Source organism: Peromyscus eremicus, chromosome 1, assembly GCF_949786415.1.
Source record: "Peromyscus eremicus chromosome 1, PerEre_H2_v1, whole genome shotgun sequence".
Lineage (NCBI taxonomy): Eukaryota > Metazoa > Chordata > Mammalia > Rodentia > Cricetidae > Peromyscus > Peromyscus eremicus.
This window is the reverse complement of record NC_081416.1, coordinates 190,925,664-190,941,942: the sequence shown is the minus strand read 5'-3', so window position 1 is coordinate 190,941,942 and position 16,279 is coordinate 190,925,664. Positions and strand designations below refer to the sequence as shown.

General features: G+C 34.9%; 1 pseudogene; it reads right to left on the bottom strand.

The window, feature by feature from the left end:
• Positions 1-911: 911 nt before the first annotated feature.
• Positions 912-9,711, bottom strand: LOC131903880 (vomeronasal type-2 receptor 116-like; annotated as a pseudogene).
• Between the last annotated feature and the right edge of the window lie 6,568 nt (positions 9,712-16,279).

Genomic DNA, 16,279 nt, shown 5'->3' with positions numbered 1-16,279 from the left:
TACATATCAATTTGTAGAAAAGCAATGAATTCAAAGAAGCATTCAGACAAATGATGTGTAAATATCTAGATTTAAAGAGAAAGTGCGGGTATTCATCAAGACTTTAAACAGTTGGAAATGTAACATATGTCCTCAGAGGCTAAATAAGGAAGGGGTCCTCCACATTATTAGACCTAGTTACTTGTTCTGAGTGTCTGACATTTGACATTGGGTAATATAATTCTTACTAAGTCTATATTATAACTTAGCAGGCAATATATTAAGCAATGACTAATGAAGTATTATATTCACATAAGATTACATTCATATTTTGAAAATCCTGTATTCTTCAGTACAATCACTCAAACCCAAATGGAGCATGAGAATTTACTAAAGGGTCTTGAAGTCTTAAGAAAAGATTGATACCTGTGTACAAATCTGGTATATTGAAAGTTGAATGTAAAATAAAATTATAATCTACATATTAAATCACAGAGATTGGAAGACAAGATAAAATTTATTAGAATCCACTTTCAAAATTTAAAACATTCTGTGATTAAGTGGATAAGAGAATATGCATGAAGCTCTTAAAAATGTAAATCAGTAACATAAATATTAATAGTGTATATTAGAGAAGAATATGGTAGGGTGCTGGCACTGGTCATCTTTAATCCCAGAAGAGCAGAGGCAGACGTAGGCAAGTCTCTATGAGTTCAAAATAACATGATATTCACATAAAGTTTCAGATGAGCCCAGATGTATACTGAGGTCCTGCTCATATGAAAATACAACCTGGATTTTAAGCATGGATAACTCCATTGGCCCCAGTATAAAGAAGCTGAAATACAATTGGTTAAACACATAATAGCCCAATGAATCAACCCTATACTATAATGGTGTAGCACACATTTGCAATAGATATCACCTGGACTTCATCTTTGAAATTCATTAGTTATCATAAGAACTATGTTTAAATTTGAACTAGGTTTTGGGAGGGTTATTCTTCTAGAATGTGACCTATTCTTGATACGATGAACTGAATTCTTATCTGGCCTTACTAAGATAATATAACACTTAGGGGCAAAAATAAAGCCAAGGAGGGCTGCACTAGAAGCCAAGATAGAGAAGACTTCCATAGCCACCATGACCTTCCCCTTGGTGCTGTGGTAGACAGGGAGAAATGTGACCCAGACACAGAAGAACACCAGCATGCTAAATGATAGGAACTTGGCTTCATTGAATGTGTCTGGCAGATTCCGGGACAAGAAAGCCATAATGTAACTTCCAAGTGCCAAGGAGCAGAGATATCCCAATATACCATGGAAGGCAAAATCTGAGCCCTTGTTACACACAAGGATGATTTGTCCATGTTCAGCATGAGCATCTTTGTCCAGGAAGGGAGGAGAGGTTCCTAGCCAGATTCCACAGAGTACAAGGTGGACCAGAGTACATATAGGGATTATAAGGTTTGGAGACTTTGATATCATTAACCACCTCACCACTTTATTTGGAAAAGTGACCTTGAAGGCAATAATCACAGTGATAGCTTTGGCCAACACAGTGGCAAGAGCCACAGTGAAAGCACCTCCAAATGTGATCTGCTGCAGGATACAGGTTGTGGTGTTGGGACGGCCAATGAAGAACAAGGAACAGAGGAAACAGATGATGAGTGTGATGAGCAACATGTAACTGAGGGTCCTATTATTAGCCTTGACAATTGGAGTGTATCTGTGTTTCACAAATAGTGCAAGAACCACAGATGTGAGTACAGAGAAGCACAGTGCTATGATTGTGAGAGACATCCCCAAGGGGTCCTTATGGTCGAGAAAACTCACAGCTTTCTGGAGGCAGTGTTTCTTCCCTGTGTTTGCATAATGACTTTCTGGACACTTCATGCACTTTTCCATATCTGGTAAAAAATGAAGGTGATATTTTGTCCAAGTTGATGTTATGTCTGTAATTCTAACCCATTTCTCTGTACCTGTTAACAGGACTGTTATCTACATCACTTTCCTTCTTCTCAGTGACAAAGAAGTATGAGCTCTGTAGTGAATACTTTTAAATTCATAATACACACTTTCCTTATTAGATATTTCAGTTATAATTTATAAGCACATATAACCTGTGTGTCTCCAACTCAGCCCTCTTTTCTCGTGTTCCATTCCTCACTTTCTCCACCTTTTAATTCCCAACTTGGGCTCTATATCTCTTCTTGTTACATTTTAATACATATTGAGTCTATTCTGTGATGGTTGTATTTACAGGTTATAGGGGAATCTACTGGAATGTGGGTAACAATTCAGAATCTATAACCTTAAAGAAGAGTGATGTCCCTTTTTTGTAAGTAGTTATCAATTACTAGTAGCTTCTCATACAACCCATCTTCTTTATAGTGACATAAATTAAATACACCTTTTTTCTCTTAAATATTTTCAATGCCTCTGTGCTATTGGTATATCTCTTTGCAAGCCTTTAGAATACTGAGTTACAATGCATGAACATGCTTTCTATCTGATTCCACATCATAAGTTATATTACATTATGAATTTGAATATGCAAAAGAGGGAAAATGGCCTTTGATATTATTTTGATAAACTTTTGTTTATAAGCATAGATTCTCAAATTTCTTATCATTATAAAATGCTTTATGTTTTTTAATTTTTACTTTTCTGTGTGGAAACTTTAAAAAAGCATTACTGCTGGGCGGTGGTGGCGCACACATTTAATCCCAGCTCTCGGGAGGCAGAGTCAGGCAGATCTCTGTGAGTTCGAGGCCAGCCTGGGCTACCAAGTGAGCTCCAGGAGAGGTGCAAAGCTACACAGAGAAACCTTGTCTCGAAAAAAACAACAAAAAAAAGCATTACTATATTGTTACAGGATTGAATAGTGACCTAGTGAATAGTTGTAATTCCGGTTGGGCAAAGGTCAGAACTACTTTAGAGTATGAAATAAAACAGTCCTATATTATTCTGCTCCTGAAAATTTGCAAAATTCATCTTGTATTTGAGTTATATTTACACTGATTTATTCATGCCAGATTTCTACTGTCATTTTTTCCTGTATTTTTAAAAGAAACTCATCACAAGACTTTTAATTTTCTTTTGTTGATAATTTTTAACATATTATTGAATAAACTTTGGTAGAATAAAATGTATTTCTATATATCTTGTAAGTACTTCTTCCTTCAGCTATTGTGACAAATTGCTACAGTTATTGTCAGGGCCTACTTTCAATGTATTGCCTCAGACTCTGTTATTTTCTTCTCTTTTATGTGGAGGTTTTCTACCTTTCAATGGATGACTAACATGTATAACTCCATTAATAAAGGAACATGATACACGTAATAAAACTGGTATATATAGAATAACTATACGTATTTCAAGATATCATAACATTTTTTGGTACATTGAACCAGTAATCTAACCTCAAGTATCTGACATATTTGAGCTACATTAGTTTTGGAAGTATACATATTAATTAGAAACTATGAAGGACTTTTCATGGGAAAGTAAACCATTCCATATATATATATATATTGTACATTGTGTGCATAGATATTCACTAAAGGAGTATTTTCTAATAACAGCTTGAGAGTACAGTCTACTGTATATCAAGGTGAGAAATCCATGGGAGAAGTCGCAAAAAGATTCTAAATTCAAAGTTCATGAAATACTGCAAGTGAATAGAAAGTTACAAACACAGCAGGGCAGTTGAGTATATATATATATATATATATATATATATATATATATATATATATATATATATATATATATATATATATGGTGTGATATCATGCATATAATACCTCAAAATCTCTGGGAAGATCAAATATCATAGAGCATGTAAAGTTGGCATAAGTTACTACCCTTAACTAAGAAGCTATTTGACCTCATAGCTGCTATAAGAGGAAGACTCATTAATGTTTAAGAAAGTGGCCATTGCTAATCAATTCATACTCCACTGGGGGCCTACAGTAAAGGGTATTTGGGTAGTAGAAATTGAATGAGTTTTTCCTAATTATTTAAAATTGAGAGAAAAGAAGTTAGACAAGTAGAAAAGTGGAAGACTTGGGTGGGTATGAATATGATTCAAACACATAGTATAAAAGATCTAAGTAAAAGAATTATTTAACAATTTGAAAATTGGTATAACACCAGTCACAAATTTAATATTAAGTATGAAAATACTAGCTTTTAAAGATTTTTTTCCCCAATGAAACATGCTGGAATATGTTCATGACCTATTCTTCTAAATGGAGATTCTATATTCCTATGCAGGTCTTATGTCTTGGTACAGCTCTCCATAACAGACTGAAGAAACTGCCTTCTGGATATTTTTTTCATATAATACTCCTCAAAATTGAAGAAAAATGGACATAATCCTATTCATTAAGGAAATGCAAAATTTTAATTATGATTTGCAGTCAAAAATAATATATTGGTATTACCAAACACAAATTTCTAATCTGTTCTGTATGAAAAAGCTTGCTGGGAAGAATCATTAGAATAATTTATCATACACTTAGGTGAATTTAAATCATTATTGAAATACAGTTTTAAAAACATCTAATTTTGGGGCTGGTGAGATGGCTCAGTGGTTAAGAGCACTGGCTGTTCTTCCAGAGGACCTGGGTTCAATTCCCAGTACCCACATGGCAGTTCAAAACTGTCTGTAACTCCAGTTCCAGGGGATCTGATATCTTCATACAGACATACATGCAAGCAAAACACCAAGACACACAAAATAAGAATAAATAACTTATAAAAAAAACCAACCAATTTTGGTAGATTTTTTACTATATGTTACAGTTCATGTGGGAAAAAGCATATTGATCAGCACAGAAGAAAGGAGTTCCTGCAGCAAACAATACCTGCAGTTGACCATAAATATAAGTCAATTACACATTTCAATGCCTATGTTCTACAATTTCAAGACACGGTGATGCATACTTCATATCCTAAATAAGAGAAGGAATAAATTTATCTGACTTCTGTCCTGATGTTTTTTTCAGTTTTTAACACAATGCATAATTCTGCAGAAATGTGGAACCATTCCTTAAGATTTATTCTTACCTGTCTCATTAGAAATCTCATTGTCTGGACAAGGAGTGCAATCATAACAGCAAATAACCTTGCCTTCTAGGGAAATTTTCCTAAATCCAGGCCCACAGCTCTCACTGCACACAGACTTGGGAATCTGAGAAAAATGGGAGTGAAGTTAACAAATGCTAAGGGTTTATTGAAAACCTCAATAATATTGTTTTTAATATCACATAATTAATTTGCAAGTTTTATTCCTATAAATGTAGAGAAGGATCTTGAGCATCTGTGATCTACATAAGATTGGTCTAAGGATTATCACAGTCATAGACTAGAGAATAATGAGGTAGGAAAAATGTGATGCTGGTAGGTGATAGAAGCCATGACCTAGAAGGTTAAATGGACCTTCCAGATGGATCTTGTCTCTATACTTACTTTCTATGCGTTGAAAAATTTATTTTCACTATGATTGTGAATGTTGCTTGTCAACTTGACAGAACCTAAAATCATAATGTAAACAAATTGTTGGGCATTTCTGTGAGTATTCATGAAGAGAAGTTTAAGGGGTTCACTCTATGAATGAGCATCATCATTCCATAGGTTGTTGTCTGAGAATGGATGAGAATGAGAAAAATCATCTGTGGTATTTACTTTTTTATGTTGACTGAGAATAAGATGTCATCAGAAACCTCATGTTCCTAGAGCAATAAATTTGCAAAGATAAGGGCTTCATTCTCACACTGTCAGCCGTAAGAAACACTTTCTTAAGTATATTGGGTATGTATGTATTTGCAGTAACAGAACAGGAGAGAAACATACACACATGCTCACTATAATATTGTCCCATTTAAGAGGTGGATAAAAGAAAAATGGTAACTGTTTATTGTCTATAATTTTTAAGCATGGAATAAAAATGAATTGCTCAAATTTCAGTCACAGTGAAGGAATCCTAATAGAGTCGTGTATTGGTTTGAATGAAAAGTGGCAATAAAAAGCACAGATATGTAACTACATGTTTTCTCAATGGTGGTTCTATCTTCAGAGTTATTGATATTGTGTGTGGACTGAGATATTTAGTTTCAGATTCCTGGCCATCACTCCATGGATGCCACACACTGGTATGCCTCCTGACCATAAAGGACTCTCATATCTCTAGAAATGTAAGTCAGATAAACTCTTTTTTCCAAAAGTCACTTTTGGTGATAGTGTTTGATCATAGCAAGAAAACATAATTTACTCATTTTTGTGTGGTAGATGTAAAGATTTTCTACATCAGTGTGTCCTGGGAGACCTTATGAAGATTGCATGTACCACTTCTCAGTTATACTTAATTTGTGAAAACTTGACAACAAGTAACCCATGCATCACTGAATATTAACAGACATTTAAAGCTAAGAATTTCCATTTTTAAGAATCAATGAATGACGAAACACTGTCTTCTATTAATTATGTTTATCCTTCTCTACTCAGAGTTTTATGCTAATAGGATTTAAACTCAAAACCAGGAGTAGGTATACTGTGGGTATATTTGTGTTATTATGGTAAGCTGAATGCATTGAGATAATACATAACCTACCTCTGAATATCTTTTTGGCCATTGTACCACCTGCTCAGATAGAGACAACTGTTGACCCAGGGGAGCATTGGGCGAAAAGGTTCCTACTTTCACTTTTTGTATAAGACCCTTTGGAAAATTCCAAAAGTTGAGAATATCATAATTATTATCATGTAACTTCTGTTTCAATTCTAAAGCCATGTTGGCTCCCACATGGATATTCTTCAAGAAAGGATGAAGCTGAAAGTGATGCAAGAACATATTTTAATGTAGTTGTGAGTAGTTGACCAGAAATGAGTTATAGAGTGACTATCAATGGTCATAATCTATGGTGTAGGCCATCAAACTACACATTATATAGTTCAATATTTTCCATATATAATATATATGTACATACCCATGCAGACATATATGTATATATGCATATGTATGTATGTATGTTTATATACATTTTTACATGTAAAATGTTGAAATATATAATACCTAGTTTGGTGCCTCTGAAAACTCTCAAAATATCACATTGTTGATGCTCTAATACAATGGAAGGGATATTACCTGCCAGGGGAAGAACATCATTCTTTTCCCATTTCCTAATGGTTGCATTTGAACTTGCTGAAGACTCATCTCATGGAGACTGTGGGCCACAGTATAAACAGCCTTGTATGTATTATAGCTGTCTTCATTCATTGCCGTGTCAAAAATGTATCTAGGCAGGAATTCCAAGGAAGCATTGGGTTGGCAGTTTTCCAAAAGATGACAAACAAGCTCTGAAAATGAGCACTTGAAGAACATAATCCACAATTTGGGAAGGTAATTGTCTTCTGGGTATTTATAAGGATTAACTGTTTGGATAAATTTTTTATATTCAATTACCTGCTCATGGTGTTGTGAAAAAAAATGATACTTCCATGGAATGAATCTAGCAAGAAAAAATCAGCAATATTAGTAAGGTCCCATTCAGAGGTCAGGAGCCAAACTTTCCTTGTCAAAATCTGTTGCCCTAGATTTCGCATTAAACCTTGTAATGAATCATTGTCACCATAAATGATGATGATATTGGCTGATGATTCCTGGACCATGCCAAGATATTTCCAGTATTTGTATGAAAATGAATTCCAGGTACTTTGGATCATTTCAACAAAGCTATGCAGACTTGATTATTCTCCATCTTTTCTCTGATATCTGAAAGAAACTGAGTCCCTCTGTGGTCATCTGGAATAAGTAAACCAACCCAGTTCCAGCCAAAATGAACAATCAGAGAGACCATGGCAAGAGACAGAGATGTGTCTTTGGGGGCCATCTGGTAGAGAGAAGTAAACTGACCTCGGTCACTGAAGATAGGATCAAAAGGACCAACAGTGAGCTGAAGAGAAAACGATTGGAAACAAGAGAAAGAACAATGACATAAACCACAATCTCTTTTCTTCAGGAACTGATGGCAATTGTCAGCATGAGGATCGATTCACCTTGATTTTGAAGGCAAATTTATCTGACAGAATTTTTCAGAAAATTACTAGCTTCTTCTCCATCTTTATTAATCCTCCTTGTCTACTCCATCCTCCCCTTTCTTTCCTTTCCAAGTGACTGAAATAAAGATTCATCTCCAACTGCCTGGACCCTTGTCTTCAATAGCTAACTAATTCAAATGTCCACTTTTGCTTTTGCATACACAAAAATGTCAGCAAAAGAGATCTGCATTTTTATTCCATACAACTCCTCACCTATGGAAATTTGTAGAGCTGAAGCAGTGTCTCAATATGAGCAGATTTTGCCCACGATGGTCCTGTTAGTGCCGCAACTGACTTTCTCTCTTTATACAGTTATAATTACAGTAAGGACTACTCAGGCCTGTGAGCCAAATAAGGGCATTCATAAGAATGTTTTTTTCACTGTATGGGACATTATTAAAATCAAATCCCAGAGATATATTGGGTAAAAGATGAGGGTTCCTGTTGATCTCCTCAATGGCAAATACCAGGGACAGAACCAACTCATATATTTTAAAATTATACCAGCAGAAGTTGAATAAAAATTCACCTGAGGAAATTACAGACCACACAGAGCTGCAGATTTAGTGTAATGGTTTTCTAGTGCAAATATTAGTGTGTATGTAAAATCCACATTAAAAATTTGCCACTAAATGCCTGGAATTCAACTCACTATATTACCTCATTAGGATGATATAACATCATGTAGATATGACCCTTATAATTGGCAGTGCCATGGCTGCTCACTGTACTTTGTATTGTATTTGGGACTATTCCCAACTTCTAAATATGACACTTTTACTCCTAAGTCAGTGGCATCTTTCGACTCTACCATCACATCCCTTCATAGCATCACCTCTTTTCACAGGAGTACGTCTTGACTTCTACACTGCCCTGAAGAGGCAGGTCAAACTTTGATAAAACCATCTTTCCTCTGAACCTAACATGAAAACATGTGACTATAAAGGCATGGCCAAGTAAGATCACAAGATTACTATTTTGTAATCATATTTGGAAACAATAATCAATAAACAAACAAGAAAACTTATTTTATCATCTTTGAGAAAATAAAATAAAAGAAAAAATGCAATTAAATAAGGAATTTTGGATTGGAGGAGGCTTTTTCTTCATATAAAAGGAATTTGGAGGATTGAATACATATGTCACCTTTGTCATATATAATGTGAAATCTGAAACAGGATAAATGAATATCAACACTTACTGTATGTGAAGGTCGGTGAAATAGTATGGCAGATAAGGATGTGGAACTTTGTTGCCTGTGTAGTAAGTATGAACTGGGAAAAATACACCAATGACCACATCTCCTTCATGGTGAAAATCTTCTTTGGTTCTGACATAACACTCAGAGAAACTGTAGGCAAATACATAACTCTGATTAGACAAGGTCCTGATAATAGTAAACAAAAGAAAACATCCTGTTAACACATGTGTCTGCTCAGACATAAGTCAGATGGATCCAGATCTCAGTGTCCAGCAGGTTTTAACTTAGCTGTGGTGTCTGTGATCATATGTACTTCTAACTCTGTTAATGAGTTAGGCTGTCACAGTAATCACTCTGAGCACTTTCTTATACCCCCTCTACTGACATTGGGAATTCTGGAACTCTTTCTACCCTTGGGCTCTGCATCTGCGGCCCTATATTCAGATGAAAAATAAGCTGGAGAATATGTTTATAAATTTTCTCCTGTACCCACAGGCACCCTGATTTCAGCTAAAACAACACACAGTATTAGCTCAGGGATGAAGCCCTCTCTGGCTAATTTGGACATAAGAATGAAGTAAGAAACTTTTTATGTGAAAACAACTGAGGTTGGTGTAAACAGCCTACATCAGAGGATGACATTCCAAGTGTAGTGAGAACATATGGGGCCAAACTTCCATGCTGGACAAAACCAAGCAGAATTATTGAGACATTATTATTTAGTAAGACAAAGGAAATCAGTAGTTTCTACCTTGCTTAGTGTCTGTGTCTCAGAATTTTATTCCTTCTATGATACATCCAAATATGCAGATCAATGTAATGCCAACACGCAATACAATCCATTAATTTCTCGCTTTGAGAGAATTAATGGTCCTGCTAAATTATTCATTTCCAAATGGCTCAATTAATTGAGAAATGAAGTTTCCTGTTCAGATTTTGGGCCCTACTGCTGTCCTATGCTGTGGATATCGTTCTGTATAAATAAAACACTGATTGGCCAGTGGCCAGGCAGGAAGTAGGCAAGACAAGGAGAGAGAAGAATTCTGGGAAGTGGAAGGCTGAGCAAGGGAGACACTGCCAGCCACCGCCATGACAAGCAGCATGTGAAGATACCAGTAAGCCACAAGCTACGTGGCAAGGTATAGATTTGTAGAAATGGATTAATTTAAGATATAAGAACAGTTAGCAAGAAGCCTGCCATGGCCATACAGTTTATAAGCAATATAAGGCTCTGAGTTTACTTGGTTGGGTCTGAGAAACTGTAGACTGGTGGGTGACAGAGACTTGTCCTGACTGTGGGCCAGGCAGGAAAATTCTAGCTACAGTCCTAGTTCACCCTCAGTAAACCATTGAGTAGATAAATTGTTCTAATTCATATATAGTGGGTTTACCAGCTACTTACCCTGTTATGAGAATATGAGGGTGATGGGAAATCCTTCTCTTTTCTGTATAAAGCATAATAATTTTAAAGCCTCTAAATAAATCCTTCATCTAATAAACCAAATGAAGCTGTGATGAGGAGGGCTCTATTTCCTAGTTCACAGCATAAGGTAACTCAGCGAAAGTACTTTGTATTATGTTGCATTAATGAATGTTCGCTCCAACCCATATATAAGCTCCTTGAGGAAAGGATGAAAGAATGGAGTGAACAAAATCCCACAGACACTAATCTGAAGATTGATAACCATTACTATTTCTTTCTGAGTCATGTACAGTAGAAGGCAGACTGAAACATCTGAATATTTCAGTTGGAAGTGAAAGTAGGAAATCCGTCCCCGACTTATGCGTAGAAAAATATCACTTGTGCATCAAGAACATAGAAAGAAAGATAAACTGAGATAACTAAATAGGATATATGGATGCTGTGTATTGTCTGGTAAGGGATGTGCTACTTAGGCACAAAACTCTTTGGACTTTAACTTAGATTTTGTGATGTGCTGGGTTTTGGTTTAGTTCATTTTATTTCACTTTATGTTTTGTTGTTACATCTTAAAAGCTCATTCTTTTCTAATGAGAGAAAACAATCAAGTAAACCTTAATATGAGGGATGATTGGATGGAACTAGAATGAGTGGAGGGGTGGAAAGCTGTGATCAGAATATAATGTATGAGAATAATATGTGTTCAATAAAAGTTGGAAAATTAAAAAGAAGAAAGTAATAATACTTTTACCTTAATGGAACAGATACTTATATTTTTTTATGGATTTGTCTATTTGGACATTATGCACATGCCAAAACTAATGTCTAGTACCTTAATTAATACCTTATGCATCATCATGGTATTCCACACAGATTATTTCTTTCTGTGTGTGTTTGTTTCTTTGTATTTTAAAAACCCAATCAGTTTCCCCTCCCTCTCCTCTTCCCAGATACTCCATTCCTCTCACTCCCTCAACACACCCTTCCAATACTCCTCTCCAGTTTCTCTCAGATACATGTGGACCTGCCATAAACATCAGCCAGGCATGGATATAAAGTTGCAGTAAAACTGAGCAATCCCTCTTCTATTCAGAATAAAGGAGGCAAGCCAGTAGGAGTAATGGGTCTCAAAATCAGGCAACAAAGACAGACCCTCATCCCACTGTTAGTAGTCCCAAAGAAGACTAAACTACACAACTTTGACACATATGCAGATGGATTAGATCAGTCCCGTGCAGGGAGTACTGGAGAGACAACTGGGGCATCTCTGTGATGATCGAGAAACCTAAAGCAATGGAAACTCTCAGGAATCAATGAGGGTGTCCCTAACTAACACTCTTAGCAATGGGGAATATGGAGCTGAAACCAGTTGCCTTGTTTCTGATTTTCATGGATTTGTTATGATTTTCTCTTCATTCAACTTCATGTGGCATGGGCTTGATGTAAACTCCCTTTAGTATCCTGCAGTACATCTCTTATATCTGTAATTTCTCCAGTACTTTCATTATAATGGAGTGTTTAACTTTGCAAAGTCCTTTTCTGCTTTCAGTGACACGATCCTGTGTTTTTTTTCTTTCAGTTTGTTTGGTGGTGGATTACATTTACTGATTTTCATCTGTTGAAACATCCCTATACCTCTAAGATGAAACATAGTTGATCATGGTGAATGATCATTTTTATGTGTACTTAGATCCTTTCCTTTTAACATATTGAGAAAATTTGCATCTATTGTCATGAGGGAAATTGGTCAGTAGTTCTCTTTATTTGTTGTGTTCTTACTTCATTTGGACAATGAATTGGACAATGTTCCTCTCTTTATATTTTGTGAAATAATTTAGGGAGTATTTGTGTTATGTCTTCCATGAAAATCTGGTAAAATTATGTACTAAAACCATTTGGTTCTAAGGTTTCTTGTCTTTTATTTTTATTTTTCGCTGGAAGAGCTCAAATGACTGCTTCTATTACACAAGGAGTTATAGATCTGTTTAAATCATTTATCTGATCTTGATTTAACATTGGTAAGTGGTATGCATTGAGAAAATTATCCATGTCTTTTACATGACCAAGTCCAGTGTAGTATTTAAAATATGTCCTTATGATTCTCTGCATTTCCTTGGTGTCTGTAGTTATGTCATTCTTTTCAATTTTAATTTTGTCAATTTGGGATTTTTCCTCTCCAAATTTAATTAATTTGGACAAGGATATTTCAATCTTATCAATTTTATCAAGGAAACAACTCTTGTTTCATTGATTCTAGGCTTTATATTTGTTTTTGTTCTATTTATGGATTTAAGCCTTGAGTTCATTTATTTCTTGTTGTCCAATTTTGGGTGTGATTTCTTTTCTTTTACTCCAGATTTCATGTGTGCTGTTATGTTAGTAGTGTGAGTTATCTCTTCTTTTTTCATGCAGACATTTGGTGCTATGAACTGTCTCTCAATTATCTTCACCATTTCCTGTACTAGATTTTGGTATGCTTTGTATTCATTTTCATTCAATTTTAGAAAGATTTTAATTTATGTCTTAAACCATTTTTCATTCAGTAGTGAGTCTTATTTTCTGTGGATTTGTAAAGTTTTTCCTGTTTCTATTGTTGTTGATTCCAGATATAAGCATGGTTTTCAGAGTGGATGCATGGTGCTATTTCATTTTTTCTTGTGTGGTCAGTTTTGGAAAAATTTAGATGAGCTGTTGAAAAAAGTATTTTTTGTGTATGTTTGAGTGAAATGTCCTGAAAGTAACTCTTAAGCCCATTTTGTTTTTAATATCAGCAAGTCAGCACTTTTCTGCTTAATTATTGTCTGCATTGGAGGTCCACTGAGAAGAAGGGGACGTTGAGTCTCCTGCTATCAGTGTTTGAGGTTCAATATGTCATTTAAGATGTAGGTTGTTTTATTTATGTACTTATGTGTCCTTAGATGTTAAGAATTGCAATGTCATCTAGGTGGAGTATTATTTTCATGACTATCTAGTGTTTTTTCTATTTCTTCTCAATTAATTTTGCTTTGAAGTATATTCTATCAGATATTAAAATGGCTACAACAGCATGCTTCTTAGGTACAATTGCCTGTAGTGTATAGTCTGGTCTTTTTACATGAAGCGATATCTATTCTTGATGTAAAGGAATATCTCTTTTTTGCAGAATAGGAATGTATTATGTTTTCCCATCCATTCTATCAGTGTGCATTTTATTGTGGAATTGTAATCACCCAGACTGAGAGATATGATTGGCAAATGATTGTTGAATCCTCTTATGTTGTTGTTGTGGTGGTGTTTGTGTTAGTAGTGCTGGTCATGTGTGTGTGTCTGTGTTGGTGTGAGCATTTTTATTCTTTTGATTTGTTCATCTGGAATCCTTTATTCCTTGTTTTTTTCTAGGGTGTGGGTTACCTCTTTAGGCTACATTATTTCTGTAGTGCCTTCTCTAGGGCAATATTTGTAGACAGTTACTTAGATTTATCATTGAAAGTCTTGTTTTGTCCAACTATGGTGAATGGAAATTTTGCTGGGTACAGTAGCGTGAGTTGGTATCAAAGAATTCTTAGAATCTGTATAACATGACTGACTTTTAAAGTCTTTGCAGAGAATTCAAGTGTTAGTCTCTGCCTTTATGTGCTAATAGGTTAATTGATCATTTTCATTTTCAGATTTAAATTTCTTTCTTTCTTTTATACATTCACTATTTTGATTATTCTGTACCAAGGGAAATTCTCTGTCAGGTGTATCTAATCTAATCCTAATAGTTGGTAATAATAACTTTCAAGGATCAGCAAATTGCATGACATTGTTAAATTAATGGTATAAGTAAATATCTTGAACAAGATTAGAAATATATGTATGGCACTTTCTAACAATATCAATCTCAATATATATATAATTTGTATACAATATAAAACAATCCAGTCCAATGTAAAGTATTTAAAACTAGTAACTGTTATTTTCTTTTTCTTTTCTTTTTTAAAACAATAACCTTAAATCTAATCTCCTTTGCTTAGCCCTTTTACTAACACTTAACCCTTAGCAACAACTTGTAACCAACCCTCCTAAACAATGAAAATTATCCCAGACCCAAACCCATTAAAAGACCAATAATCCACATGCCCCACACCACCTATTTGGGAATGTAGGCATCATATTCATAAAATTGCTTCCTGCTGGGTATTGGCAAAGGTATCTTTATTCTGAAAAGAAAAATTTTGGGTTAATTGTCAAATTCTAGGAAAGGTAGCTATATCCTTTGTTGTCAAGTTTGAGTATAATGCCAAAGTTCAGGGCTCATCTCTAGTCCTTATTCAAGTAGTCTTTGAAACTGGATCATCTCAGCAAGCCCTCTCAAAATTGCTCTGAGCAGTTTGTAGTCCAAAGCTGATCTGTAGATGAAGTTTGTTAGGTTAGTGATATTATTATTGTCCACGTGGAATTGTTGTTGTTGTGGGGCCCCATCTTCTTACTGGAGACTTCAGTTGATGTTAGGCCTGGCCGTGATTTCCTGCAGAAAACACGATAAGAGACTCAAACACAAAGACATGTACAGGCAGCCAATTTAAGTCTTTTTTCTGGAATTAGTTAGTACTCTATATAACCATTAATATCTTAACAAAGTTTAATATATATATATATATTAATCTTGTAAATTTTGATATAAAATTCATACTTTAAGAAAAGTTTAAAAAATCAGAATAGAATCAAAGAATTGAGATTAGTAGAAATAGAATAGTCCCTTCATTAATCTGTTTTTTCTCCTGTCCCATGTCAGATGATGGCTCTTTCTTCTGGCATGATATAGGGAATTTGCATTTTCCTTTTAACAACATGCTTGAGTTTAAAGAAGGAGAACCATTCTCCAACTCCAAAGTCAGCTTCAAATTTTAATTGAACTGGGACAACAAGAAGACCAATAGTGTTAAATTTCTTTAGAGAAGAGCAGAAACAAACATTTAGACTTATGAAATTTTATAGATGGTATACCAACCAGCCATTTTACTCTTTTTCTTGGGACAGATGATTTGTCCTTTTTCTTCAGTTGTCTCATTTGTCCAGTGTTCTTTAGATTCCTTAGACTTCATTCTCCTAAAAGACAAAAACAAAAACCTTTCCCCAAGACTAATTTTGGAAAGGTTCCCTTTTAGCAAGTTATATCTGATTAAATGAAAACCAATGTGTTAATGGTATAAGTTAGTTTAAATTGGATGTTCATGCTGGTTGATGAGCTACCTATCATCTCTTCTAATTAAGAGGTCTCTCTTGTTCAAAGTGAACCTTTATCAATCTTGATGGTATCCACAGCTTATTTTGTCCTGTACAAACAAAAGCAAAACCTTGTCCCCAGCACTACACATATCCTGGTTTCCATTCTGAGGTCAGCAAATCCTTGAAGCATATAGGCTGATTTAATTCTGTAGTTGTTTTTCTATTATCCAATGTCTCTCTGTAGCTGTTGTTCCTTTCTCATTAGCATTGAGAAAATTCAAAGTTAATAGAGCATTATGTAGTCTATTTCTGGGGTTTTTGTTATCCCTTACTGTTTGTTTGGCATACCCTTTAGAGTTCTGTTTGATCTTTCTGTAACTGCTT